Raw genomic sequence first — 22,853 nt, forward strand, 5'->3', positions numbered from 1 at the left:
TCGGCAAGAATCTCATTGGCCCCGGAACGCTAATCCGTTTCTCGGGACATGGTACGCTCCGAATTTCTTAATCCGTCACTTATTATATGTGTGAAGTTGAGCGCGGGGAAAACCTGGAACTTTCATAAAATAAAATTAACTACATCAAAGCATTTTTTTCGAGACAATGATTTTTTCCATGATAATTTGTATTGACGGTTAATGGCGTATTCTGGGTCCCTTTTAAACATTGTCTGCTCTTGGTAAGAAAAAAGTAAGAGGAATACAGGAGCAGCAGAAGAAAACAAAGATAAAAAAGCAAAAGATAGGAGAGATAAGTTTCGGCGTTTAGGGGAGGTCAGGAAGATTCCTTTGAGTACGGTGATTAAAAATGCTGGTGTGGAAAGAATGTCGGCATTTATAAATCGCGCTGGTCTTCTTTGGTCACTTCCGAATTCCTCGGGTAAAATTATCTCACAGTAATCACGAAGCTGAAGTGTCCACATTGGGTTTTCACCGGCGTCGCCCCACTGCGGTGTTTCTGCCTTTGTAACGGCGCTCGCGCTGGCGCTTCAGCTCACACCTATCGGATTTCAGAATTTTCGTAGACTTATTTCTGGCGCGTTTGATCCGTACTGTTTCCAGAGGCTGTAGCTTTAAGTTCCTCTGCAGAAACAACGATGAATTGTCCCAACTGAGCAACAACGTGAGTACTGTATATGATCCTTGTGAAACCTTTTTTTTATGAACGCAGAAATCAGAATAGAGATGTATAGACCGACACGCGGAGCGGCTCTGTTTACCAACACGGCCGGAAGGCCGCGCATGCGCGGTAGCTATGTGGGCAAAAGCAGCCCGGCTGTCCGTGTTTTCGCCATTGCGCTCTATGGCGTGCGCTCGTTGTTGACGTTGTAGGGACGCTTGTATCTTTATTTGTGCGTCGTATTTCCTCATAACGTATGTCGTATGCTATGCCCGACTATTTGAGCTCGTTGCCCGAGCCTGAACGGTAGCGGTATCGAAACAAACTGTGCGTGGACGGCGTTGCCTACGAGGATTCGTACGCCGTAAACAAGGCCTGCTGGACTTCCGACGTAAAGTTGCTGCTACGGAAGTCAACGGCTCAGGTCGTCGTTTATTCAGTTTTTTTCGCCAAGCCAGTTCACGGCCGACACGGTACAGGCGTACAAGTCTCCCGAGGTCTACGATTACATCGAGTCGGTTTCCGCACTGCCGGCGGGATCAGCAGACTGTGGGTCTGCGGAAGTGTGTGTATTCATTAATTGATTAAATACACAGAGCGTCTTCAAGTCAAGGTATGATATTTTTCATACCCTCTTGACCACAAGGCATTACAACCAATAAAGGTTTGTCCGTTCTGCAGTCTTGACGGTAACAGGTTACAAGTAACGGCGTTACTAGGAACGCGTTACTTTTTTCAGTAACGTAGTAACCTATCCGTTACGTTTTCGGCACAGTAACGGGTAACGTACTTATGTTACTATTTCAAGTAACGTAGTTACGTTAATCGTTACTACTTCCCAAGTCTTAAATAAATTACACTTCAATTGTTTCCGTGTTTTAGGCGTCAAGCCATGTTTTTCGTTGCGTTTTTTCTCGTAAGTATTTAGGTGAAACCGTGAAAAGAGCTAAAGTAATTATGTTCAGTTTCTGCATGAACACAATGTTTCTTGATATATGACCTGTATCGTCAAAACCGTAAAATGTGTTACATCATAATTTTAAAAAAAGTAACGCAGAAGTAACGTGCCTTACTTTTTATTGGTAGCGGCAACGCGTCCTTTTATTTTTAAATAACGTAGCTCAGTAACGCGTACCTTTTATTTGCAAGTAACGAGTAACGTATTTCGTTACTTTTTTTTTGGTAACGCCTACAACACTGCCGTTCTGTCGTCGATCCCCTTCTGCTCGGTAGCACGGGCGTAGCGAGCCTCCGACGAGCGCTTGGGGGGTGCCCGGGTGCGTTGTGCGCGAACACCGTGGAAACAAAATCCGGGTGGTCTCGATCAGACAACGGTTTCCCTGCACATATGCAAGCCTCGGGACGGAGATTGAAATGGAAGCCGCACTTGCCTCCAAGAAAGTGTTTGCCGCACAAACGGTCGTTCGCGCGAGGCGACCATTCTTTTCGATCCACGGATATTATCCACCTTCTATGCCTTTCAGAGTCTGCCGGGAACTTGGGGAAACTCACTCCGCTACTTTTCTTGTACATTTCGGTGCAATTAACGGCAACACAGCTTCGCGGCATACTGAAATGCTATGACGCCCATGCGAAACGTGCGCGCTTTTGCCCACACCCCCCGGCTCCGGCGCGATCGCAGCGCCGCCGCAGCTCCGTGACGTCAAGCCCGCGTGTCGGTGTATAGCATGCCTAGTGAAAAAAAAAATGAAGTGTCAGTAAAAGCACAATGACGCGAGCCAAAAAAAAAAAATGTAAGGACATTTTATTTGGGAACAATCGGGCTCCTCTTCTTGCCTTTTATTGATACTTGATAGATAATCGGGTAAGCCAGGTTAGGGACCACCGATATTTGAATTTTCGATGTTAACCTTGCAGTCGTCTGTAAAAAGTCGGATTTTTAAAGATACGCAGAGTGTGAAACCATTGACATTGACCCTTGATAAAATATATTAAAAAAAATTCCTTTTTCATATTTTCTTTTTTTATGAGCATGTGTTTAACCGCGGCAGTTTTGGTCTCCAACTTTGCCAAGTGTGGGGCCTGCGAAAACAAAAAAGCATACAATACCGACACCACTAATCTTCTTTCGAAACAAACCGAAGAGTGTTGCGTCGGAGTTGTGTTCCTTATGAGGCAGGTTCATGTTGATACTAATATTGCTATGGCGTAAGGTTTCATTTTCATACGTATCCCTCTCCTATGCTCTAAAACTGCAACGTGAGTCGCGCGGCGCGAAGGCAGAGACGAGGCCCAAGGTGAGTACTATAAGATGTCTCAGTTCCCTTTCCTCACATTAATAACTTTTACTCACAGTTGAGGTATTAATGAGCTTGTTGTAGAGATAACTCTTTTCTTCCTTTTACCTACACAAACTAAATTTTTTTTTCTAGGACGCGAGGGCTTTAGTCTTCCAAGCGTGTTATTTATTTTCTCTATCGTGAGAATAGCAATTCATAAAACGTCCAATGAATATGAAAGCCAAATATACATTCACATTTCCGTGCGGGTCTCAGCGGGGTGACGTCACACATTGCAAAGCATGCAGGGCAAGCAGGCAGTCGAACAGATACAGCATGCGGCGTATTCGTTTTTGTTCTGCTAGAATGAGCTTCCCCAGCATTCAGTATACATCATATGATACGCCTTGAAGACGATCGGGAGCAGGTTGAACTAGCTACATTACAACATTTGTCGTCGTGTTTGTGGTGCGGCCAGTACAGCCTTAAGGCGAGGATAAAATTTGTAAATTCAAGAACTTGGCGAAGAAAATGTTTGATTCATTATTTTGGTTATTTTGATCAGCCCTTTTGATGTGTTGAGTCGAATTTGAGGCTAATGAGCGATCATCAAAGTTTTGCAAAAGATCTCATTTAATGCTAGAATGATTTGTGTTACGAGAAATACGATCAAAAACTGCACGCACCACAAGCAGTCCCCACGCGCAAAAAGATATCAAATTCAGCGCAATAAAGCACGCACGGGACAAGAATAAAGACCCCACTCACTTGTCTAACGCGTTATGGGCTTAACAACTGAAACATACCCATTCGTAGCTAGGCAACCTTCATACTTAAAAAGTAATTTAATTACTGTAATTGAATTAGTGTAATTTACTTACTTTTCTTGGTAATTTGCAATTGTAAGTAACTACCTTGAGGAAAAACAAATTGTAATTGAATTACTTCCTAGCGTCAGTAATTGCACAATTTCAGGCACAATTTCTATTATTTTTGCAAAACTTCGTGGCGCCGACGGAACCTCTCTGAAAGCCTCAGCATTTGCACAAGCGGCCTAGCTCTCGATGAAACACTCACACACAGACACGCACTCACACTCACACACACCATAAATAGCGTCGCATTGTTTGCTGTGTTGTTGCTTACGCTGTGGGCTTAAAGACAATCCTCTTTGGAGCCTATCTCAACGGCGCCGTGTAGCGCCGTCTAAGGTGCGAGAAGAAAGCGATAGCGTAAACATGCCGAAATATTGAAAAAAACAAAAATTAGAGCTTAAGCTTTCAGCCGAGGTTGGGAATTTTAATTGTCTATGAAGTTATTTTTGTTTCTTTTTTGCTAGTTTCTTTTTTTTTTTACGTCCCTCTTGTTGAAACTATTCAGAGCGCGCGAGGATACCGGAAAAAGCCAGCAAGCACGCGACCAAAGCATTGGAACTGCCACGACCACGGCCGCTTGATCACGGGATTCGCACTACGAGAAGAAGAGTTGTACCGTCTGTTTGCGTCCCGGATTTGTGTTTATTCTTTCCGGCTGTTTAAGGAAGATGAGATGGCTCCCGAACGACGTTGACAATTCTGTACCCGACGTCGGACAATTCGATTAGTCCGTTTTTCTTAGATCGAAGCATCGACCTCAGACCAAAAAAGATCCGTCACCTCTTCCAGTACTGTCGCATATATGCGATACATTTAGCGTCGGATATTATTTGCATTAGCATTTTGGAGGCTGACCTCGCACCTGCGAATATTGTCACCAACGATTCGGGAGCCCCAATTCGGTACTCATATATTTCTGAGCCGTTATAATTCCTACTTAATATAAATAATTTACAATACCGTGATGTTTGTTTGTGAATGTGGTCGTATTAACGCATGTGGATTTTACTTTTATATTAACATTTTTAAAATATTCCAATATGAATAACTGTCGCATTTTTATTTGCCTGCCTCACAAAAGTCTGTCAATTCAATATTTCCTTCACTGATCTGGCGTCTTCCAGACGCCAGATCGTTTTTTTGGTCCCGCACCAATCACCTAGCTGTGTTTGGAGATTTGTGTTTGTCCTTTGCCCTCTTGTTCCCTTTCTCCGGGGGTTATTTTCGCCATTCTTGTCCAGCTCGCTTAAACCTTTGCATTTAATTGCATTATAATTCAGCATATAAACTTATGTATTATTATTTATTTAAAATATAAGAACGTAGTACTTCGTTGACCCATACTGTCAAGTTCTATCACGAATTTAACAAAATTCATAAAAAAACAAAGTACAATAATTGAACACTGAAGTAAGGAGTGAACAAATACATTGCATTCTGTACAACTCGTTTAAAGTTATATGGCCCAAGTCGGGTCGCTCTCAGAGACGAGAAATTGTAATGTAATTGCATAACTTTTTAAAAAGTAATTTGTAATTGTAATTAATTCATTACGTTTTGATGTAGTTGCAATTGTAATTGTAGTTAAACTACTTTTGAAGCAAAGTAATTGTAATTAAATTACATTTTGGAAGTAATTTACCCATGTATGGCGACCTTTCCAAGCGAGCACTGCGCCAAACATCCCCAAGCTCACCCGCACACTAATGGCATCATAGTTAGAGGTATGCTGCCTTGTTCTCCACCAATATTTCACATTATATCTCCAAGTCTGAGAAATGTATCGCCAAGTAAATGACAATGAATCAGGCAAACATCAGTGGGTGTTGTCGCTAAAGCTATCTCCGCTAAAGCCGTTTGAAGCGGGTGCATTTTTGCTTCCCGCAATGCACAACAACCTTTTAACAACATGAGAGAATAGGATTCCCTTCATAAATATATCCTGCTCCATAAATATAAAAGGGTATATTGCTTGACATACGCCTTGGGTGTCAATCTCTTTCACACCTTAAAAATGCACTGATCTAAAACAATGTTATTAAGTGCTTGTATAGAATATGCATGCCGCATTATAGATTTTAAACGAAGAAAAGATTGCGCAATATTTAAGTAATGAGTACCATTTTGTGTACCATGACGTGCTTCTATTTTGTGGATCTACTTCGGAAAGCCGTGCCCTATCTTTTACTCAGTATCTCAAATACATTTTTCAACCTTAGAAAAAAATGTGGACCAAAAGAATAGCCCCAAGTACACTACCCTATGTGTCCTCTTGTAAGCTTTTCTTTTTATTTCCCAAGCTCTCTTCGATTGGCACGTCAAGCTTGGAGCTAGCAAAGTGCTGCTGACGTCATCTGGTGCGGTCTTACTGGACCATTTTGAAAATCGCCTGTTCAGGCGGTTCTGGAATAAAAACTCGCGAGCATGTTTACAAGCGAGCGCAGACACTCCTTCGGCCAAAAAAGCTTGATCTTGCTGGCTTTATTGAGCCTTAGCGACCTAGATTGGGCTTCCCCAAAGGCACTTGTGTGCCTGTCGTGGCTTCACGTTTGCTCCCAAGGTCGTTCAAAAGTGTTTAATTCATCTCCTTCTCAATGCGCGCAATGTTTCATTCTGAGAATCCTCGAACCCATTCTTCCCCCGGTAGAGCATATTATTTCTAAACTGGGGGATTCTGATTCTGGAATCTTGACATCGATGCGTCCAGGATGGTCTGAGTTGATGCGGAGGGGAAGAAGGAGAATGGGGCTTGGAAGCGATTTCGTGGACCTTGTGTTACCTGTGTTCTCCTCTTTTTTTATGCTGACAGTTCGAATTTACAGGCACGTCTCCTTGTCCTTGGCTGTGGGGACAAAATGCTCGTTCTTTGTTGTTGATCAGCGACGGAGGCTGCTGTCCTTGATCCGATGTCTCTCCTCAGCGTGGAGTGAACGTATGCCGTTTACATCGCGTGCTCATAAAGTCTGGCTGCCTGATCTTCTAGTTCGGCTGTTAGAGATATGCAATGCCGGACTACATGTAAAGTCCCCCAAATCGCGGCAAGGCATATTAAAAAATAAATGCGGAATACCTCGTGAGCCGAGTCTATCGCCAAATTAATGCACGGCAGGTGCCATATCTACTAGGGTACGTTGTTGGGCTAGTTGGTTCCCATCTTAGTTGAACATATAAAATAGCGCAAAAAAGACAAGGATCAGAGGTATACAGCAGAAACGCTAACTTCCATCTAGTTTAACTCAGGAAAAAGAAGCATATATACGCGCGACAGGCAAAGCAGCACCACATAGAAGTTGATTAATTTTGAACCCGATCATTCAAAAACTGAAATTCATTACAGCCATTTTTACATTTTGTTTCTAAACTATTTCGGCACTCGCTATGTTGGCTATCCCGAATTATTTAAATAAACTTCGAGCAGCTAAAGCGCATCTTGAAAGTCATAAAGATCACAGAGTAATGTGATTTTCTGCGAAGTTATCACAAGTAGAGCACCACCTTTTGACGTTGTTGTTTTTATGCTACCAACTTGCAACCTACTTGCCGAGTACCTTGAAAAGTAATTCAGTTACCTTTTCGACGTATTTGTACTCTACCTAATATAGTTAGTAGTAACAGTAACTTGAATACTACTCTAAATAAATTTTCAAAGGAGTATATAGTATCGAATCCCAAATATTTTCGGTTGAGTATTTGCCTCAACACTGCTTAAAACTGGCCTCACGGGGTAAGTATTGAGCTAAATACTTGTTTCTTTTTGGACGACAGAGTTTATTTTGTGACGTAAGAATGCAACCCCGGCACCAACAATTATATTTTCTTAGTTTAGAGTATCCACGAGTGATTCCCAAACGCAAATCTGTTTCGGATCGACGTGCCTAAATAACAAAACGCACATCACTCAGTGTGCCTCGTAACGAAAATATTGCGCTAAGAAAATTTATTTCTCGGGCAGTTTATTGGATGACAAATGTGTTCTACCCAAACACTTCATAAAAAAAAAAAAAAGTCTTCAGTAACTTTGAAGTATGTAAATATTCCGATCTGCTCTTTTCGGTGTGCTCGCAGCGCGCTTGCTCGTCGAGCCGAACGTCATTGGCCACGCATCGCCGTACAAAGCAGGCAAGAGGCAGGCACGTCCAGAAACGCCACACCGCGTGACGGCTCAAAGCTACGGCGCGCGGCCGAGGCAGCCGGGGCAGCAGGAAACCGGTGAGGTAAACGGCTTTCCCCGCGGAGAGATTGAAGCGATCGCACGAGGACCTTGGGGCAAGGCCGCCGTTCCGCCGCCGCTTTCGTTTTCATCCGCCCGATCAGTGCGCCTGGCACGGCATCGTCGGGAGCTCAGTCGCTCTTTTCGGCGCTCGTTTTTGCGCATTTTTTTGTCCTTTGCGGCTTTTCGCGCATGGACGACCAGCGCGTCCAATCCAAACGTGGTGCATCCTTCGTCACAGAGCGACGGGCGTCCGATGACGTTTAAGGCAGGCGCCGAGTTCCGCGAACGGGATCACGCAGGCGGTGATCCGAAGCGAATGGCATGAACAGAGCTCATCTTGCGTGCCTAAAGTGCCGTTCGCACTCTTGCGATCGAGCAAGACCGAGAGAGACAAGACCGGTTTTTAAGCCTTTTGCGACTCCTCAGGACCGGATGCGATGCAGCGGAGCTGGTCCTAAGAGATCGCAAGAGGCTTAAAAGGCTCCGCCAATTTTTGGCTTTCGGCGGGTTCCTGAAAACTTGGATTCTTTAATTCATTGGATTAAGTACGGTTCATTCATCTGCACATATTCGTTCATATCCTCCTCGGAGACCACGTACGATGACGTGAAGTGCCCGTGTTGTATATACATATATATATATATATATATATATATATATATATATATATATATATATATAATTTGATATTACGACTGATTTCAGCTAAGACATGTCCCTGAATTACAACTTATTTTTTATTTGATATTGTGGGTAGCTTTATAAATATCACACCTCAAAGTTAGGTTTCGGGCGCCTACTGCAAGACCGAAACCATCTGCTAGAGGGATGACAACACTGATCATCATCTATACACGAACTCATCTATGTAACGCCACGGCGCGCAAGAAACCGGACAAAACCTGCCTTCTCGTCAAAACGCCACGACTGGGGCTTTACCAAAAGAGCCGGGAAAGGCTTGAAGGTCAGTTTTCATTCGTTTTCCCCTGCTCGGTTTGTCCGAAAAACGTGAACAGGGGCCGTTAAAAAATAAACAGACGCCGTCGGACCACGATTGCTTGGGCGGAAAGCACTTTGGATTGAATTCACGGATACTTCTGGTCGTCAGATTTATTTGTTTCGTTCCAACATGAACGCGGGAAAGCCGCCAAGTTGCGCGACCACCTGCGGACTACGATCAGTGCGTCATCACGTTCAAACGTCCACCTCATTGTTCGAGCTGTCGTCTGCTCTCTCAAACGTTTCTGCTTGTCGTGCCTTCGCTCAAACGACAGTGGCCCATAAACCGAACACTGACCCGGTAATTGCGATCAGAAGTGCACACCTAAAAAAAAAAACGTTAAAGTTTGAAGGTTGCTTCGGGCAAGTAGGCTCAGTGTAAACAGTAGATATAAGGAGATGTTGATAATTGTTACGAGTGGCCATCACTGACTTGTTATGCCCGATCCACTCCGTCCGATTCTGCTTGAAATTTTCAGTATCGACGTCGACCATCTCAGCTACGGTTCAAGCTTTTGCAGCCCGAGCGACGTCATGACTGAAAATAGCGAGCAGAACCTCACCATGTGAATCAGGATTTAGCGTCCATTCTGCGGCGTCCACGCGGAATGAATCGCGGCATGTTACATTATTCAGGCCAAGTTTTGCGCTGTAACGAGCCTCGTTAATTTCACTGAGGCCGCTCAAGTAGTCAATGTCAGGAGTCATAGAATCAACAATTCCAACGCGAAAAAGAACGCGGAGACTTACAGCGACGCCGACAACATCCCATTCCAATGGCTTGCTTATTGACGACATCGAGCTTCTGCCCACACCCCCATGGCGCATGCGCGGCGCCGGTGGCGTCCGCTAGGGGTGCTCCGGCTTGTTTGTAAAAATGGTAAAACAAAATGGCTAGGTGACGTAAGCTACCGCCCGCTCCAAAGGGCTCAGACGGATTCATCCGTCCATCCATCCAAATATGAGTTGGTGTATACCGCCTTGACGTGACGTCATCCTGGCGCTGTGGTAGGCGTTCAAGCCAATCAACCTCAACTCCACCCAACGTTATTAGATTAGCTCAGTTACGGAACTGCTCACAGACACTGCATGCACGAGCAGTCCCCCCCCCCCCCCCCCCCTCACCCACCGGGACTCCCCTCCCGCCGTTCGACGCGCAGGTCGGCTGCTGTGGTAGCTGCAGTGTATTCTATGAAATACGCACGTTTCGAAGCGCAGCGTCTAGAGGTCGTTCCGCCGTACTATGAAGCACGCAGTTCGTAAACGAAAATCTAGATGGCGCTTCCAACGACGGGAGGTGGACTGAAGTGAGTGAGGGGGGGAGGGGGGGGGCATCCCCTTTCCCGGGAGTTCCGCAAATGACGTAATCTAGCAACGTCGGCTTCATCTAGACATGATGTTACATCGCCGCTGCGCCAGTGTTCCTTGACGAAAAGCTAACCCTTATTCCGCCCGCTAAACAACAGCTGGTCGCATCTTTAAAATTCGTTTTAGTGGAGTAAACGGCTTCACTTTGAGGTAACCTTTGGGCTGTGATAATATTTCGTGTCAGTAAAGCGTTGACCAGTCTTTTTTTTTTTTTTTCTACCGGAGTTGCTTTTTAAGAAAATCTAAAATCTTGACTGACAATGTGTTGCAGGCAATCTCATTTTTTATGAATGTGAAATTTATTTTCGCAATGGTAGTGTCTATATAGTACAATGGTATGAGTAGGTCTGCTTGTGTTTGTCTTTCAGTTTTCGCAAGTATTTTGCGTCGGAGTTCGCCATTTTCCTCGCTCGATTTCGTTCATTATGGTCCAGCGCTTATGTTTTCTGCCTATACGCACGCTATTATATATTGTTTACTTTATACGCTCTTTAGAGTTGCACTCTAAGTAGTTTTGAAGAAGCTGCAGCCTCGCGGCGCTAGATGCGTGTGTCGTGGCACAGGGATGAGCGTACATAGGTGGTGGGAGAACAACGATGAGCATAATGTTTCAGGACTGTAGTCACTGACAAAATGAGAACAGCGGGAGGGTTCTTCGGTTGTCCCGCCTCCAGCGCCCGCTCTCTTCCTTCGATTAGGTTTCGGCGTGTCGTGAGGTTCGAGTGTGCACGTGGAGCCAAAGCATGGCAAAAGGCAGTGAGCTCCCACTGGAGGCGCCCGAAAGAGACGCCCTGCTGTTCTCACCTTGCCAGTGAATAAAGTTTTCACAACTCGGTCGGCTCAGTCATAGTCGCAAGACGTTTTTAATAAGGATCTAAAATATCTTAGTGCGATATTGTTTGTATCGCTTATTTGTTTATTCATGTACCCGTGTACTTTTAATTAATATATTTATTTTTATTTTTATTCATTATTTAGTCTACCATAAAGACCCAGGTGGAGAGGAAAGAGGGAGAATAAATTAATACAGTAAAAACATGCAACTTACAACTTAGGCACAGTCAACAAGAATGTAATCAGTCACGGGAGTTTAAAAAAGCCTAGAGTCCGTGGTTAGTGCGATGATACCGGGGAGGTAGCCTTCGTCCTAGGCCGCTTGGGGTTCGTGCAACACGGCCCACGCTCCATCTCACGAATGTCTGGAGTAAAGTGCGGAACACATGTACAACGAAACCGTCCGATCCGACGTGCTGACTGCCAGAATGACCTTGGGGGCGAGGGTTTTCGTAGCATCGGAGAGCGTTAAAACCCTCGCCTGCGACCGTCGTATTGCCTGATCGGACGTCGGAACGGACGTTTTCGTCGTGCATTTGTTTTGCGGTTTAAGCCAAAGTCCCAGGCGCGTGAGCCTAAAGGCCCGTTCACACTCTTGCAACCGAGTGCGACCGAGAGAGACCAAACCGGTTTTTAAGCCTCTTGCGATCTCTTAGGACCAGCTCCGCTCAGTGCATCCGGTCCCAAGAAGTCTTTCTCGGTCGTACTCGGTTGCAAGAGTGTGAACGCGCCTTAAAGCGCCGTTCACACTCTTGCGACCGAGTAAGACTGAGAGAGACCAGACCGGTTTTCGAGCGTCTTACGACTTCTTAGGATCGGATGCGATGCAGCGGGGCTGGTCCTAAGAGATCGCAAGAGGCTTAAAAACCGGTTTTGTCTCTCTCGGTCATACTCGGTTGCAAGAGTGTGAACAGGCCTTTAGTCAGCAAAGGGCTTTTGTTTGTACGAGAGCTCGTGCATGGGGTACGATTTCCAAGGCCGCGGGCTCGTGCCCAAGCCTTTGTCTGTGCTGCAGATGGTTCTGAGAGGGAGTATAGTATAGTCAAGGACTGCAAACATCCTGCGCTTTCTTCATAGAACGCAATCACAGTCGGATAACGCCAGGTCAGCAACTGAACCCGAGCACGATGTCGAGCGTCTTTCGTTACGTTCACTGGAAACGAAGGCCGGCCGAACGCTGTACCGTGTCACTTGCGTCCACTATGTATCTTCACTCTATCTTAATGTAATGACGTTGAAATTGGGGGGATCGGTGGCCGAGTGGTCTAGCGCACACCAGCTCGGAGCACGTGGAGCGAAAGCTCGCGCTGCAGAACCCAGGGATCCTGGGTTCGAGCCCCACCCCTGCCCGTTTCGATCTAAATGAGCATCGTACCGGCGTGCGGTCGTGTATCACTACTGCGTGATGCACGTTAAAGACCCCAGGCTAGCGGTTGTATGGCACTGCATGGCTAAATTTCTCATCTACAACTGGGAGACTCGTCGCCCCTGTGAGGCAGACCAAGTTCTAGGCTGTATAAACACACACACAACCCACTTTTTTTTTTTTTTTTGACGTTGAAATTCTAGCGCGCAAGCTTTGGCCATTCTAGGCGGTGTTGGTTCGAGGGACGAAAGGTGAAACAGACGCTGTCGTGATCGAGCTTGTGATGCCAACCTTGCGCCGATGATTGAGAGGAGAGGAAACAAAGATGGCGGGTGGTTAACTTGTTTTGTAGGATGCAAGTAAGAAAATTAATATTACGAAATAGGGAAACTCTACCGATGCTTTGGCAGAGGAAACGAGGTGGCAATGACAGGGGAGTCTTTATAGAGGGGTCTCTCGCAGTGTAACCGCAGTTCGTGAGAATAGAATTAGTGAATCTGCGTTTGCATGGCTTTCAATGCACGAATAAGAGTGGCCTGCCCCTGATCCTGGGCAGAAAATGCATATTCTAGCTTTCGGCGAGTTAGGGTTTATCGTTGATTCACTCGAGTGAAATCGCCAAAGATGTTTTCGTTCGAGGTAACCTAACGTATGATTAGCATTAACGCTTATAGGCTGAACATGGGTTTTTCACGAGAGGTAAGAAGTCATGTGCACATCTAGACATTTGTGTGCAATTCTAAACTCAAAAAATGAACCTGCCTGGTTTAGTAACTACGAGTTTTATAAGGCTGACGAGCTACACGCATATACCCTAACTTGTCAGTGTTAAACTTCATAAAACCCAAGCACGCTACCGGTAGATGGCGTTGATGTCAGGTTGAAGCATTCCTGCGTCACAACACTAGGTCATTGTGGAAAAAGAAGTTGACAAACCCAAAGAACGGTAACGAAGTGCTCTGGATTTCTTGATCAAGTTGTGCTTTGGCTTTTATATACTAACCAATCTCGCGGCAACTCGAGTGGAAAAGTGCTGGCGAAATTGTAACGTTCTTCAATATGGTGTTTAGAAACGTTTGTAACACCGATGCCTGACAAATTGTTCAAAATACCACAACAAAGTTTGCTAGATATTACTCATATGATTTTCACACTAGAACATTCGCTTTATCAATTTGTCTATTCATTACACACACGATGTTCAGTCTGGTGTTTCAGGTCACTCAAGCAATTTAATGAGTTTTCGTTTATGATATCGAGGATGTCAGGGTAGAGACGTCATACTCTACATTAAGATCTTTCATACGAAACGTGTTAGAGGTATTCAAGTTCAGTCGAATAAAAATGTGCTTTTGACAGAGGGACGAAAGACAAATAGCTAAGCGAATCTTTCCAAAATATTAAGGTCTGTGACAAATTTCATCTTGGGGCGTCCAGTATCCGCTTGTCTGGCTGTGACACCCTGGGCACGCCGTCAGCGAAATTCCATCGCGTTAGTCATACGGATGGTTCGTAATTTGCTTTATCCGCCTAAGGATAGACTGCCGAAAGGTTTCTGGATTTTCATAAAAGAAATGACGTAGAAGTATTATAACCTTTTTTTTTAATTTTTACATTCATTACTTTGGTTATGATACCTAGACCGCGACCTTAACAAAAATGCCTTGTCAGAGGAAATAAACTGCTTTCAAATAACTGGCGTGTTCAGCCGTTATTCACAAATCACGTGTTCCAAATGATGTTTACTAGCCACAACTGCAAATCTATAAATCTTCCAGCAAAGTCAGTTCCTGATCTTCGCCGCTGATTCACATACAGTACCACGAGCGTCATGTGTTGAGAAAACATCAATATTTAGGTTGAAACGTTCCGAAGAGTACACTTTGTGCATAGTAATCTATGTTCTATTAATTTATATAAATATCTCTTGCCCTCTCTTTCTGTCTCTCTCTCTCTCTTTCTATATATATATATATATACAACGGGCATGGTGGCGGGGGGCCGAAGGCGTGGGTATAGAAGAAGAAAAGAACACGTAGTGAAAACAGCAACAACGGACAGTTTAATCTTCGGCGTTTCGGCCGGAGTCCGGCCTTCGTCAGGAAGCCGGACTCCGGCCGAAACGTCAAAGATTAAATCGTCCGTTGTTGCTGTTTTCATTCCGGGTTTTCTCTTTCTTCTCTCTCTCTCTCTCTATATATATATATATATATATATATATATGTGGCACTCATATTTGTATATGAATGCCAAAGCAAAACTTGATCAAGAATACAGAGTATTTCGTTACCCGTTGTTTATATATATATATATATATATATATAAACAACGGGTAACGAAATACTCTGTATTCTTGATCAAGTTTTGCTTTGGCATTCATATACAAATATGAGTGCCACATATATATATATATATATATATATATATAAACAACGGGTAACGAAATACTCTGTATTCTTGATCAAGTTTTGCTTTGGCATTCATATACAAATATGAGTGCCACATATATATATATATATATATATATATATATATACATATATATAGGGTGTTTTTTAGACTTATGAATTTGTTTTAAAAAATCTGTGAAAGCTACACTTATGCGGTTCGTGCAGGTGTGTTACACGGCCAAGCGTGCATTATGGGGGTGGCTAATCTTCGCGATAAGTCGGCTAATTAATTAAAGTTAGTTAATTAACTTTTTAATTCGTGAAAATAGACATATGGTTCCGATTACAAAGTTGCTCAGCATTATCAAAAACGCCTAAATCAACTATTTTTAGAAGGATATAACGCCGGGGCAGTATTTTACGGCATTCTGTGAAAACGCTCCACTTGGATGCGTTTCTAGATTTCGGTTTCTTATCGGAGCGCATCACCGCGCCCGCGGTCCTGCTCCCCAGTGGCTGAGACGCGCAACACACGTGCGCCGTACTTCCCTGCATTCTACGAAGGAGGCGAGGAGGTGCATTCGCGCCGCGATCCCTGGGGAGCAGGACCGCGGGCGCGGTGATGCGCTCCGATAAGAAACCGAAATCTAGAAACGCGTCCAAATAGAGCGTTTTTACAGAACACCGTAAAATGATGTCCCGGCGTTTTATCTTTGTAAAAACAGGTGATTTAGTGGTTTTCGATAATGCTGAGCAAGTTTCTAGTTGGAACTATATGTCTGTCTTCACTATTTAAAAAGTTAATTAGTGAATTTTTCTTAAATTGCCGACTTATCGCAAAGATTAGCCATTCACACAATGTCCGCCTAGCCATATAACCCACCTGCACAAACCGCATTAGTGTAGCTTGCACGGTTTTTTTAAACAAATCTGTAAGAATAAAAAAAAGCATTTTAAATATATATATATATACAAATCCGTAAGAATAAAAAAAAAACATTTTGAATAATATATATATATATGTATATATATATATATTATTCAAAATGGTTTTTTTTTTATTCTTACAGATTTGTTTAAGAAAAACCGTGCAAGCTACACTAATGCGGTCTGTGCAGGTGGGTTATACGGCCAGCCTGACATTATCTGGGTGGCTAATCTTTGCGATAAGTCGGCTATTTAAGAAAAAAAATATATATATATTATCGCTTATCGCAAAAATTATATATATATATATATAATCTTTGCGATAAGTCGGCTATTTAAGAATATATATATATATATATATATATATATATATATATATATATATATATATATATATAGAGAGAGAGAGAGAGAGAGAGAGAGAGTTACAAGATAACGGTGGAAAACAAACCGGGAGGAGTTTATTTGACGTTTCGACCCGACGGAGGTCGAAACGCAGGCAGGTCCTCGTCAGGAAAAAAACCTGCCTCCGGTCGAAACGTCGAATAAAATCCTCCCGGTTTGTTTCCCACCGTTGCCCTGCATCTCTGTCTTCTACGCCTTCGGCCTTCAAGCAAACATGCCCCTATATTTATATACATACAATAACATTACAAAAACACGACATTAAACAGTGACAAAGTCAGGATCGTATTCACACCAAAACCTATCGTTGGTGGCGGATACGTAGTTCTTTCTCCTCAGTGCCTCATGGAAGTAACTGCTTAGATAAAAAAGAAACCGTCCATGTATCGCTTATTGCAAAGACAGGAAAACACAACACTCAGAAAAGTTGAGAGGGGAAAAAAGAAACGCGAAAAAACACCCTTGAAGTCTGAGACCGACGCCAGCCATTACGCAAAGCTATACATACAGCCTAAACTAGGTCTCGGCCTTGAACAAGGTAAGGTGTTCCGAGAACCGTCAGCTCGAGAAAGATAATTATTTATTATTGCGAAGAGAGAGTGGCATAATGTGCTTCGTCTTGGGGGGGGGGGGGGGGGGGGGGGTGCAAACGAAGTGACATCCTGCAATGGTGCTCATATTGAACTGGATCACATTTTTCTGAAGATGCGTTATTTGGGGAAAAGGTTCCACAACCGGGTTCAGAAGTCCTCTTCAGCTCACACTAGGGCCAACCAGTAAGCCATGCCTTAGAGTAACGACCCTCGGGTCGTCTTATCGCTTAAAATATGGCGAAATGCGCGCGCTCTGCACTAAGTTTCACAATGGCCGCGCACACAAGAACTCCGGGAAATGGATTTCCGATACACAAATCGTAGCTTATCTAGTGGCTGGTGCAATAGGCACTCGAACATTTCGCCCATTTTCATTAAAGTGGAGACAGCCGGCAAAAGTAACTGAATGGCTCGGGTTCTAACGAACGAGTAAAGGAAAACATGCCCCAGTGAGGCCGAGTACGTTGGGAAAGTTAATATCCTTTTTGGACGGCCTGTGCTCTTACCTAATGAGCGATTCGTAAAAATATTGTTTTCCTGCTAACACTTCTCCTCCTAAGAGCAAATGCCGACCCTATAGTCTCGTGAGAAAAGTGCGTGTCAGCAGCTGCGTCGATTATCCGAGGGCATCATTTTTCGGGCCATGCACCTTGAGAGTGGATTCGACAAGGACGGCGTCAGCGTTTGGCATGCACTCGGGTCCAAATGTGCTTGACACGAGTACAGTGTCAGCTCTCGCGTCGAATTCGGATGTCATCAAACACTTGGCGCAGAAACTGAGCCACGAACAAACTACGCCGACCCCAGTATATCGGGTTATAGATTTTTGAAAAGGGCCTATTCCGGACTGAATCGACGGGGCCTCGAGGTGCGTCGGGCAGCTATTGCGCAGGTTCGTGGATAGCGACATGAACAAAGTAAGGTGTCGGCAGGGCTCAGAAGAATAGGTCCTAAATAAAAACTGCAAACATGCTTCCATTAGAAGGACGAGGGAGATTGAGTTGTATCGAACCAATGACAAGGCCAGCACATGACGTCATCCAGGGTGGACCCCCGGCCCGCTCCGAGAGGCAATCACGCCGAAGCTCGTCCAAAGACGCCGCAAGGCGGCAGACTCGTCCGTATTGGCGTCACCGCCTGCTATTGTCTCGCTCGTTGTGGCACGCCGCTAGAAACACTGGCAGCGACGCTAACGCGAGCCAAGCGGCGTTGCCTGGATACACGTGATCTTAAGGCCGGGGGCCTTGTGTTCGAGGTGTTATCGAACGAACACTGTCGCATTCCGGTAATGAAAGCCCCATCCCGTCACGGCTCGGTTCACTTTCCTCGAGGAAAATATCCCCGCCGTAAGCGACGCCCAAGGTATGCACGCACATTCTCCTTTGTGGCGACACGCCAAGTTGGTGGCGCTCGTTTTGAAACGAGGCACTCCAACGAGGCCACCTGTTGGGTCTTTAACGTCACAAACTGGAGGCCAGCTCCGCATTCAGATTGAACACGAGCATATTGCGTCGTCGTGCGGCTTGGTTTCGCGTTCTGCGAGAGAGGACGCGAGCGCTCCGAGGCAAAGCGCTGGCCTAGGAGTCCCCAGTTGGTGGGATCGGATCCCGGTTGAAGTGCTCGGAATCAGACGGAGGGTTACCCGCGGAGAAGGCGCTTTGTAATTGAGATTTTGGTTGCACGGCGAAAAATCCCCAGGTAATGGAAACGGATCCTTAGTTTTTCCCTGTAAGAGATTCTCTTCGATGTCTTTTCGCCTCAAAAATTTAAATTTGATTTAATTGGTTGGGACATGCTGAGCGTGAGGGAACACGCTTGTCCGTGCCCCGCGCGGACATTCGGTAGATAAAGTAAAAAATCCAGGCTATACGTTTTATGTGAGCTGCTAATTTGTAATAATCAGAGACGAAAAAAAAAAATAAACGAATGAACAGCGCAAAAAAAAAGAAAAACAGGAGCCCTTGCGTTTTAGAATAAAGCAATAAAGTAAAACAATTTTAAGGCCCAAAACAACACAATGCGCTCGTTTTTTTATTGTTTGGATTCTGATGTTTACCCCAGAGTATACATAAAAAGCATGATCGCGTGATTCAATATCGACGGTTGCCTGGTCCAACCAGCACGTAGCTTTCATCGCCCTAGCAGCTTAGCGTTGCACGGAGTAACAGACGATTAAATAAAAGCGCAGAAACTATGAAGCAACGACTAAAAAAAGATTGGCTGGCGTGCAGGGGCAGAACCGTGGACTTTGTGGTACCTGGCTTACCGGTGTAGGGCGTTTGGGGTCCTTATATGGAGTACTCACTGGCGGCCATAGCTGTGTGCGCGAATGCTGAGCGCGTGCTGATGGCGAGCTTCCATAGCTCTTTTGCAACGTGCATTCCCCACCATTTAGAGTGCCGGTCTTAGCAGCCTATTGATGTGAGCTCGTTCTGAATATGCGTTCTAGACAGTACCCACAAATATTGCCGTTCAGTGAATACTCCCTATACTTCGTTTCAAGATAAGTTCAGACGCAGCCGACGCTACGTGCTTATTAAACCAATAAGACAGCATCCAAAACGCAGAGTCGTCATGCTGATTACGTGTTCTATCATTGCTCATCCAATCATGTGAATAGAAGGCCTAGTGACTTGCGCTTCTGACGCTGTTGTATTAGCTCGTAGCGTCGGCTGTGCCTGTAATAAATCTTAAATTTAGCATAGCTCTCCGGTACGAAGTTGGGATTGCTCATCTGAGGCGCAATAATAAAGTTACTTGCCTTCCGAGGCGGCACCGATAGAGGTATTATATTTTAACTGATTTATCTTCCTCACCTTAATTTATACCTAAGGTACTGAACATGTTTCTTCTTTCTTTCTTAACATCTGCGACGCCTCCATGTAAATGGCACTCACAGTAGCTACGTAGCTCAGGTGACAAAACGAAACAAAAAGCTTCCAAATGTATTTATAACGGGGATAAATTGAGCAGGTATTTTGGACAGTCGCACTCTTGTGCGAATCGAAGAGAGGCCGCAGCGAAGGCTCGTAGCGCGCCCATTCTCGAGTAAAGGACACCGTGCGCCAAGTTAACGAGAGAAAGGAACTTGCAAAACCAGATGTAGGGGTTCGGTTTCCTCTCGCTTCCTACAGGCGAAATCTCTTTGCGCAAAGCAGCGAATTCTTAGAGACATTTAAACGAGATTGTGGTCGACAAAAGAAGCTATAAGCGCGAAAAGTTGTCTTGTCAAGAGAGGGCACTTTAATGAGGAAAGTCGTATTCGACTTGTGAACGCAAGGCAATAACAAAACTCTAATTCAGCAACGCGGTTCCACCTTATCTCAGTCGTAGGCCTGCGCACTCCGAGTCACAACGCCGATACTGTTGCACAGACACATGGACACTCAGTTAAGTAAACCTCTACACACGATTGCCTACAGCTGGCCCAGCGCTCGGCTCGAAATTTTGTGACATAGAGATATTTTGCTTGCACCTGTCACTACTAACATGACGGAGCACCAAATGTTTCCATGCAAGTAAAATTAAAAATTATTTATTAGATATACTACACGTATGAAAACGATAAATAATAGTGAACAAAAGTACAGTTTTATTATCTTTTAAAATATTCAATCTTTTCGAAGTGCTTCTAAAACCCAAATTTGTTCAACTGCGCTTTGTATTTTCCACGAGAAAGGGTCCATGAACCACGTGATATCAAGACACGCGACTCAAATTTGCAAGAAATCCCAACAGAGGAACTCTACGAGACGCACGCTTAGGCTTCGCTCTTCTCAAGTCTACTTCCGGCGTATGTGCAGTAGCCACAGCGAATGTGAAACATCTAGGCTGCTTACAGAACTACACGAGTGCCACGGAAAAATGTTTTATCCACACGAGCGTTCCGCAGCATGTTATAAGTATGGTTCCGAGGTTTTGAATATCGAAAGAGAACGTCACACGACTCCTTTAATTCTGGGTCAACATATAATGAAGTGGTGGATAAATATTTCACCCGGGAAGGTTCGGATTTTTCTTATTTGAGGACAGCCTCAATTAATTTTCTTCCCAGTTTTTGAAGACTTTGATCAAACTAGTTCGGGGGTAATTTCATTTTTTTTTTTTTGTAAATACCTCAAACATGGAGTAGGCCGCAGATTGTCTGGTGCTTATTTATAAGAAAACACTGGCCGATCTTTTTGGTGTTTAAGTATTTTTTTAAATATCGCTTTATTTCGGTCATTCACTTTCGAGGGACGCAAAGAATGGTGATATCGCTGGTAAATCTCCTAAAAATTTAAATCTTGAGGAGTAAAAGGCGAGGGTTAGGACAAATACAGTCCTACCATAAATTTTTTTTTTTTTTTTTCAGAAATCAATGCTTTTTTCTAACGGCTCTTGTAATTTTGACACCAACAGATGTTTATCGGTGTTTTTCGAGGTTTTAACGATATTGTATTTTTGACACCTACAGTGCCGCTCCTTGATTGGCGCCACTGAAACAGAGCGTCGGCATCGATGGGACCCAAAGTGGAGTGGAGGAAAGCACCAAGGCGCCTCATCTTGTTGTTAAAGACGTTGGCATAGTAATCACACGTTAATCACTGAAAAGCGACCACACTCTTTACCTTAACACCTTGTGACCAGTTCAACAAATGTGGTACAAAATCCCACGTAGAACGTGCCCTATATCAATAGATATTGGAAAACGGACTATGAATTAAAGTTAAGATAAATTAGTATCAGCTTCGTTATTGATATATATTTATTGATCCTGTTAACCCAAAATCAATTTGGCGCAAGAGTGATGCATATGCAGAATTGCACAAAACACTGACATACCAAAAATGATTTTCCCAGTAGATCACAAAAAATACAAAAAAAAAACACTATACCCAAATAAACTACCGCAGGAAAACAACTAAAACAAGTTATCACATGATTTTCGATCCGCAGTTTGTTTAATTCATTTATGAGGAAGTGTAGGGGCGATGTAAAATAGCCAAAATAAAGGCAAAACTCAATTCCGCGCCATTAGTGAGAGTCTCCACGTTAAGTTGCGCAATAAAGCTTTGCCCTCTCCTACTTATTCTGATGCGCCCGATTCGACTTCGCCGCTTCTGCGTATTCTCGCGGCCGTACTTCCCGGCCCCGCTCTGAGAATCGATCAAATCTGCGCGATAAGTACTTTTCGTTCCTTTTACTATCGGATTCATCTTCGCTCGCTAGCGGATCGAGTGGACGTACTGGAGTTGAGATGATTGCGGCGCTTTCCGTTGGTGCATGGAAGGGATCCATGTTCTCACCTTGAAGGTCTAGTTGTAAAAAATGTCCAGGCTGCCACGCTGGATGTCTATTCCACTCCAGCTGTGGTCTATGCGACAGGCACGTATCCAAGGAGGAGGGAGGTCCATGGGGCTCGCCCCCCCCCCCCCCCCCCCCCCGAAAACGTCCATTTTGCTATGGCCTCCTCTCCCCCTCCCCTCATACAGCATGTTGTAATGGGCGCCTCCCCCCCCCCCCCCCCCTCCCCCCGAATCAAAATCCTGGCTCCGTGCCTGCTATGCGAAATGCTTCGTCTAGGAGCCGCTCTGACATGCGATCGCACGCTTTCAATACAGGCACTGAATGAGTACTTATAATCCAATTACTGCATAACGTAAACAAAAATACGGAAACGGATTAGAAACCTCGCTTACCGTCCGTTGGCGTCCGTTCAAGCAAACTGCGTTGTCTGCTGCTCCAACGGTCGAACTGCGTTGTCTGCTACTCCAACGATTGAGCCGCGTTTCTGCTATTCCAACGACTGAGCCACGTCGTGTGCAACTCCAACGAGTGAACAGCTGAAGGCACGCGAGACTGGATTTATGCCCTTCGTTCGCTCTCTTTGCTTGTGCGTTTAACCCCCGGCGACGCGATATCGAAGGTCAGATAGGCACGCACGCCGGACGTGGGGGATAACGTCGAATGAGCTCCAGT

At 44.6% G+C, this 22,853-nt stretch overlaps 1 protein-coding gene across 1 annotated transcript in view; it reads right to left on the reverse strand.

Moving 5' to 3' along the window:
• Positions 1-22,853, reverse strand: part of LOC8041194 (flavin-containing monooxygenase 5) — a 107,722-nt gene extending 84,869 nt beyond the window's left edge. Inside the window, exon 1 of the mRNA XM_029987162.4 lies at positions 22,574-22,853. The gene's annotated coding sequence lies outside the window, so the exon portion shown is untranslated. The remainder of the gene's footprint in view (positions 1-22,573) is intronic.

The sequence above is a fragment of the Ixodes scapularis genome, unplaced genomic scaffold, assembly GCF_016920785.2.
Source record: "Ixodes scapularis isolate PalLabHiFi unplaced genomic scaffold, ASM1692078v2 PGA_scaffold7__128_contigs__length_106722199, whole genome shotgun sequence".
Classification (NCBI taxonomy): Eukaryota; Metazoa; Arthropoda; class Arachnida; order Ixodida; family Ixodidae; genus Ixodes; species Ixodes scapularis.